This window comes from Myotis davidii, unplaced genomic scaffold (assembly GCF_000327345.1).
Source record: "Myotis davidii unplaced genomic scaffold, ASM32734v1 scaffold73, whole genome shotgun sequence".
NCBI classification, from domain to species: Eukaryota; Metazoa; Chordata; class Mammalia; order Chiroptera; family Vespertilionidae; genus Myotis; species Myotis davidii.
The window spans coordinates 707,126-715,559 of NW_006286675.1; the positions used below are offsets into that span (position 1 = coordinate 707,126).

The 8,434-nt window shown below is 38.2% G+C and overlaps 1 protein-coding gene across 2 annotated transcripts in view; it reads left to right on the forward strand.

Annotated features, from left to right (window-relative positions):
• Window positions 1–8,434, forward strand: part of GRM7 (glutamate receptor, metabotropic 7) — a 758,177-nt gene that overhangs the window by 328,587 nt on the left and 421,156 nt on the right. The gene's annotated exons all lie outside the window — the stretch shown is intronic.

The window sequence follows — 8,434 nt, forward strand, 5'->3', positions numbered from 1 at the left end:
TTTTATTGAATACATAAAAATATATTGGGTATAGGGCCTTGCAAGAAGTTATGCTACTGAGGAGCCCTGAGCTGAAGCTTTGTGAGCTTTGCAGTGCATCACAATCATCTAGGGCTGCATTAGAACTCTATGGGTGCAGAGCAGAAGCCACACTTTTCAGTGCCTCACAAGTGTTGTGAGGAGGTGAAGTGAGCTAAGTACAAGCACCTTCATGGGGTGAGTGAAGGGACCCTGACACCCAGAGAGAGACAGATGCTTTTCTGAAGAAGGCGGCTGTGACTCCTCCCCAGCGGACACAGGGCCACATCTAGCAATTGTTTAAACTCAACCTTCCTCATGCCGCGGCCCTTTCATACAGTTCCTCATGTTGTGGTGACCCCCAACCATACAATTATTTTCATTGCTACTTCATAACTGTAATTTTGCTACTGTTACGAATCGTCATGTAAATATCTGATATGCTGTATGTGTTTTCCGATGGTCGCGACCCACAGGTTGAGAACCGCTGGTTTAGAGCATTTGGACACAGGCTATTTTTTAATCCTGAAAGTTCCCAGTTTAATACGCACCAAATAAATATGTCTGTCGGGAGTAAACTCAGACTACTAACTTAAAGTTTGTGATCTCTAAAATAGTTTTTGTGTTTGCAAAAAGACGTTCAATGTACTTTGAAATATGAATGAGGGCATTTAACTGCTAAAATAATGTTAAATGTTGGCATACATTGAAGATACAAGCCATTAGCTTGGAAAAAGAACCATGTATCTTATTCAGCCCTCAAACCTGAAATATACATCAGCAACTTGCATCCCACTCGTAACATGGATATAGGATTAGGAAGTCTGTTTGGTGTTTCCATTGTTTTTCAGGAAAATTTCAGTCTCACCCGCTGCTTATTTCTTCAGTCATGCTCTCTCACAGGGTTCTTTGCACCGTGTCTGGCACATAAATAGGCAAACAATATTTAGTGTTGAATTCATTGAGTGAAATGTAACTTAGCCAAAGTTTACTTTAACCTTGACCTTCCCTGTCTGATCTCAAATTTAAGAGGGCCTTAATCAGTGAACAACATAACAGGACTTCATTTGACCAAAGTGTTTGATTTTGCCCTACCTGGTGTGCTCAGTGGTCGGCCCCTCTCCCTTCCCCCCTCCCCCCAGCAGTAAAGGGTCATGGGTTCGATTCCTGGTCAAGGGAATGTACCAGCATTGTAGGTTTTATACTGGGCCCCATGAGGGAGGCAACCATTTGATGTGTTTCTCTCACATCTTTCTCTCTCTCTCTCTCTCTCTCTCTCTCTCTCTCTCTCTCCCCCCCCCCCCCTCCCTGATCAGTGTTTCTCTCTGTCTTTCCCCCCCCCTTCCACTGTCCCTAAAAGTCAATGGAAAAAATACCCTTGGGTGAGGATTAATAACAACAAAAATGTTTGATTTTGATTTCTATGTCTACTGTGAATATAGGGATTACAAACATCTGACTAGGAATAATGGTATTACTAGTAGTCATAAGAATAATAAAATAATAGTAACAGCAAAAATAACGATATTCATTGTTTATATATGTGCCATGCACTATTTGAGTGCTTTACACAAATCAATTCATTTAATACTCACAATTGACATTATTTGTCATTTATGGAAAAACTTACCTTTTAAAGTTTAAGCTAGGAATTTTTTTAAATTATAAAATACCTTAGTAAGACCATCCCATAAACCTGAGGTCAAGCAAGGAAAAGGGAAACTTAAAGGAAAGACTATTTACTTTTACATGAAATAGACTCAGAGAAGATGTACTGGTTACCCACTGTGAGACAGATGCTTGGCTAAACACCAGGCTACACACTGGTGAGCTGGTGAGTAAAAGAGGTGAACAGACAAGAGGCTAATCCTAAATTTCCAAAACCACCCCACTCTCCTACCAGTGTGAACAATGGGAGGTTGAGGGAGCCGGTGGGCCTTGAGGTTTGCCCGCTGGGTAGGTCAGGTGGTTCCTCTAACCCGCCTTCTGGGGCACGTCTCCACATTTCCATTTATGCACAGATGTGTATGTTGGTTGTTAGAACATTTCAGAGATCTGGCAGCTTTCCAGGGTCTTAGCTCTGTCATGACCCCCTGGAGCAAGTTTCCCCACAGTGCTGGCATCCAGTGACAATAGCTACACCTGTTTCTCCCATGTTTCCTATTACCTATGCAACATTTTTTATAGCTTCAATAAAATTGGATGCAAATGTCTTTATCTCTGAGAAAATTGAACAGGCAGTGGTACCACCAACGGAGCCATTAGCTTATAAACTCTTTTTGTGCTAAATCTTTTTATCTGATTCCCTGCAGGATATATCTTAGCTTCAGGAGAAGATTAAACAAAGATGTCAACTTAAATAATGATGCTCTGATTGGCCTGAGCTAAACGATTCAGAGAAATAGCCCGTGCGGTTTCCTTCCCAGGGAGCCCATGGGCTCATAATATGAATCTGTTACAGGGTGTGCACCTCAAATTAACAACCGTGGTTGAGTGCAGTGTGGCTAAAGAACCTATTTGGTTCATCAGAAAATGAACAGATTTAGAATGGCCTTCCTTATTCTCAAAATGATGGAGGTGGACTAGAGAATGAGTAAGATCTCTTCCAGCGTAATGCAAGTATCACATGTCCACACTCAAACTGTGCCTTGCCTTAGATGGTTGACTAATGTCATTGATTCTTTTCTGCAACTTCAGACAATTGTGTTACCCATGTGAATGCAATATTGAAAGTTGGTGGGTATTAGCAAATGGGTAGAAAATGTAATGTTGGTAGGGCCTTTCAAATCAATATCTACATCCATTTTGGTATATTTGGAGTTTGGGATATAATATTTTCTTAAAACTGAATGTTCCCACAAACCATCTAGGTTTCAGATGAAGGGAACTGATCCATTTTCGAATTGTTTTTGTCAGCTCTTCTCTAGTTGCCTATATGTTCCAGGATTGTGCATTAAGTGTCTCTCCATTTGTTACTTATGTCTTTCCTTTTTTTTTTTTTTTTCCTTTCAGTGTTGACATAACCTATTTTCCCTCATGGGAGTACAATATGATTTTTAACTTTAATACTGGAATTTTGCAGCCCAAATTGACACCGTGGAATCATAAAGTAGCATAGAATAAAAATCCCTTAAAGACACCCTTTTACAGCTTTCTAATTTTTCAGATGATAAAAATGATGTTCAGAAAGAGTACATGGTTTGCTTAAGGCAATGCTTTCCAAACGTTTTCATAGCAGTGCGCACAGATGGAAGATAATGGCATGCTTATGACAAGCTGGTGTAACATTTTGAGGCTGTCAGCGGCTATAGCTGACCAGTCCAGGGAACCCAGGAACTGTGGGTATTTTCTGGACTTCCTGCAGGCTGAACAGTTAAGATCTAAGCATATTTTCCCTCATTTATGACACATAAATGTCATTTCCCTCACACACCGTTTGCAGATCTCTAGGCTAAATTCAGCTGGTGTCAGAGCCCCGTCTGCATTGGGTTCAGTAAAATGGCCTTTATTGCCTCGCACAATACAGAAAAAATTGAGGCTTGATGTAGTGGATCAAACTTCATGTCAAATAACTTCATTCCTTAGCTCAGATTGGCTCTTATCTTCCTGTATGCTGGCTTCATTGTCAGGAGGTTGATAATCTCATGATGGCAAAATGGTTTCAGCAGTTCTGGACTCCTCAGACTCTTATGATAAAATCCTATAACAATGAGACGCTCCTATTCAGGATTCCTTTAGAAATTCTTCAGACATCTCATTGGTTTTGAATGGAACACAAACCCATCCCTAAACCAATCAGTGAGGTTGTTTGTAGAAGGCATTAGCATTTGAATTGGTAGACTAAGCAGAGAAGATTGCCTTCAGGAAGGTGGGTGGCCTTATACAATCCACTAAGGGCCTCAATAGAACAAAAAGGTGGAGGGAAAGGGAATTGACTTCCTTCTGGAGATGAGATATCCATCTTCTCCTGCCCTCAAACATGGGTGCTCCTGGTCCTCTGGCCTTCGATATTGAACTAACACTTACACCATTGGCTCCATGCTGTACCCAGAAGCAGAATATAGAGAGAACCCTGACTGCTTTAAAATAAATATGGATTAAAAACATTCTCAAATATAAAAGTTGAGAGGATTACCCTAAATACACAAGCAAAAGAGAAAACAACAAGGAATTTCTATAACTATATAGCGAGTGCTAGCTAAGGGGAATTTAGATCTTTGGAAGGAGTGAAGTGGACTAGAAATGTTAGTGTGTGGGAGAATAGGAATCACTTTGTTTTCTCTTCTTAAATTCTTTAAAGTATAATTGACTAGTCAAAGCAAACATAATAGCAATGCATTTTGGGGCTGATAACATAAGAAGAATAAAAATTACAGTGATAGTAAATTGAATTATTTACTTGTACATTTCTTAAATTGAAAGTGCCTTTTGAAATAGCATAAAAGATAAAACATGTAGTAATAAATTGAATGAACTAAGTATATGATTTTTATCCTGAAAATTTCAAGACATTGCTGAGAGAAATTAAAGAAAATGTAAATAACTGGGAAATGGAGCTTTTCATAACTCAAAAGACAATATTGGTAGTTCAGTTTTAAGTGCATCTTGAACTAAATCCTTTCTCTTTTGCATGAAAGTAGTCTCAAAACAAAGACTACAGTGATATCTGACTATAGTTAAACTTTATTAGAAATAAAAAAGCTTTAAATTTCTACAAACTTTCTAGCTCTGCTCCCCTAGAAAGGTGAAAAAGATGAAATAAACATCAGCTATATGGCCGTAGTACTGCAGATGAGCACATTGCATCTGCAGGGGAAGTAGTGTAAATTCCTGGTGGAAAGCCTCAGCTTTGGGCTTCCCTTAGTGAGATGAGTCCTATTCATTGACACAGCTCTTGCAAGAGCCCTGGAATCTATATCTATGAAGTTGTAACAGGAGATACTGGCTCCTGTGTACATTGGGCTTCTAAGAAAGGTGGGCCTCACATCCACAGTGAGGATCATGTCTCCTTTCACCTCTCCTGTTATCATTTGGCAGATCAAAAGCAGTAAATCCTAGATGGCCATTGACACAGATATAAGGACTACTTTGAGCAAGAATGCCTGACTCTACCCTGCTGCCACGCTCATGTCTGCTATAAATCCTTCGAGTAGACTGGTATCAGGTTGAGCCTACAAGATATGAATAGACCTAAGAAGGCCCTAGAGTAGACATGGCTATGTCACCTCTCCAATTACCTACAGATTTAGTACAATCCCAGTGAAACTCCGCTAGGGTTTTTTTGTGTGTGTGGAGATTGTACAGCTAAATATACAGTTTATATAGCAATACAAGTGATGTAGAACAGCCAATGCCAAACAATCTTGATAAGAGGGAGCGTGGTTGGAGGATTTACAATAGCAGTTTCAAGACCAATTATAAAGTTACAGTAATTGCAACAGGATCACATTGGCCTAAGACTAGAAAATTTGTCAAAGTAATATATAGAAAATCCAGAAATAAGTCTGCGCATGTCAATTCGTTTTCTACAAAGAAACCATGGTAATTCCATAGGATTGGGGATATCTTCCAATCTACATTGCTGAAATAACTACATATATAAATAAGCTTCAACCTTCACCTCGCAACACACATAAAATTAATCAGAATCATATAGTTGTAAAAGTTAAAACTATTAAGCTTTTAGCCCTAGCCTGTTTGGCTCATTGGAGCTGTGGCCTGGGGACTGAAGGGTCGCAGGTTCGACTCCAGTCAAGGGCATGTATCTTGGTTGCAGGCACATCCCCAGTAGGAGGTGTACAGGAGGCAGCTGATCAATGCTTCTCTCTCATCTCATCGATATTTCTAACTCTCTATCCCTTCCTCTCTGTAAAAAAAAAAGCAATCAAATATATTTTTTAAAAAAACTATTAAGCTTTTAGAAAAAAATAAATATGTGTGTGTGTGTGTGTGTATAACCTTAGGGTAAACAAAAATTTTGTAGGGTATTACAGGTACTAATTATATAAGAGAAATAATTGGTAAAATGGACTTTAGTAAAACTAAAAGTTCTGCTCATCTGAAAGGTAAGCCATAAACTAAAATGGTAATATATATAATCTCATATAACTGGTGTTTTATATATAAAGAATGCCTATAAATCAATAAAAATATAATCCAATTGAGCAAAGGTGAAAGACTTAATGAAAACATCACAAAAGAAAATATACACAAAGAAAATATATATTTGAAATATTATTCAATATCATTATCAAAATTGCCAAGTAAAACTGCAATGAGATGCCACCTTTTATCTACTGAAACAAAAGCTAAAACTTAAAAAAAAAAAAAGCTGAAAATATCCACGTTGTTCACACTGTGGGAGCATAAATTGGCCTAGTAATTTTAGAAATATGTTTGGTAGTTTCCTATATACATGTACCTGGGCTGTATGTAACCTAGCAAGTTCACTTCTAGTTATTTTATTTTAAATGAAAGTGTGTGTCCATTTAAGACTACTACGTAGATGCTCATAGCAACTTTATTCATAATAGCTAAAACTAAAAGTGACTCAAATGTTAAGAGGAAAGGATACTGCAAACTCTGCTATGTTCATACAAGGGCGTGCTATTCAGCAATAGGAAGGAATGAACTACCAATTCTCAGCCGTATGGATGGATCTTAAACCTGCCAGGCAAGGAAGCTGGGCATAAGGGAGAGGATACTGAGTAATCCCATGACTATGACACTCGGGCACAGTCAAAGCGAATCCACGGTGATGACCATCAGGACAGTGCTTGCCTTCTGAGGAGGTGGGTTAACTGAACAAGGAATTTGGGGTGTGATGGAAATGCTCACTCTCTTGCTATGTTGTTGGTTACACATTTTTCAAAGGTGATTGAATCTGATACTTGAAAATCTGTGTATTGTAAATTATTCTCCTACTTAAAAGATGTTTATCCCAGAATAATGTGGTTTTGAAGTCTGGCTCCATATTAAAAATATTTAGCTTCACATAATAGATCTGTCACTTTCGGAGGGGTGGGTTTTTGACCAGTGTTACAAACTCTTTGCTCCAGACATGCCAACTGTCAATAACCTATATATGACATTGATTTGAAAGATTAAATAAGACAAAAAGTGCTTAGTACCTAAGGCATAGCAGGTCATCAATACAGGTAGATGTTCTTCCTTCTGTTTTTGTAATCACTTTTATCATTTATAAGTGGAGATCAGATAGACAACACAATAGGTTATTGAACACTAAACATTATAAATCCAGAAGAAAAACATGATAGATAGATAACAGATAAATAGAAAATAGATAAATAGAAAAAAAGTCATAGACATAGATATTTATATCAACTCAAGACTAGGTGTTTACTCTGGATTCACATATGATCCTCTAGAAGTTGGTGCAGTGTTTTCACTGAATTATATGTTAAATGTACATCCATATTTATATGTATATTGTTTAAAATAAAACTTCCATAGCTGTTTTGAGACTCTCAAAAAATGTGTGACCCACCCTTCAAAAGATTAATGATATCTATTCATGGAATTATTTTCCATGGCATATTTATATTCCAAGCAGTTAACCAGCTTTTGAAAGTAAAAGCCAAAGGGCTCTGGAACATACATGTAAATGTTAGTTTGTCATCTGTAGATGTCTTAGCATTTTTGTCTTGGGCCTTGTTTAGCTTAAACAGAATAACTCTATGTGTTATCAGCCATATACTTAGAGACAAAATATGGGTAGAAAGGAATTTCTACCCATAGGAAATATGGGTAGAAAGCATTTTGAAGGCTTATCTTCAAAACCATAGTTTTGTGTTATTTTAAAAATAAAATATGGGTTAATAACATAAAAAACGACTCTGACAAGGGAAATGAAATTAGGTTGAGAGGTAAAAAGGAACAACTAAACAACTTTTTTTCTTCTTTTTTTAATATTTTATTGATTTTTGACAGAGAGGAAAGAACATGGATAGAGAGTTAGAAACATCTGTGAGAGAGAAACATCGATGAGCTGCCTCCTGCACACCCTCCACTGGGGATGTGCCTGCAACCAAGGTACATGCCCTTGTCCAGAATCGAACCTGGGACCTTCCAGTCCACAGGCCGACGCTCTATCCTCTGAACCAAACCAGTTAGGGCCTAAACAACTTCTTAATCACCAAAATGAAAAGTATCGGCATAGACAAATCACCGCATTAGAATTGGGTTGCTTCCTGAATATGCCATGAAGACTCTGGAAATACACAGAGTTGATGTTTCTGTGATATATATATTGCTGTGTGTGAGAGACCGGAAATAACATAATGAGCACAAGAGAGAGGTACACCTGCTTCTGAGTGGCTCTGTCTGCAAGTCATCAGGGGCCCAGCCCAATTCTCCTTTCTCTGCCACACCACGGGCATTGCACTCGCCAGCAGGA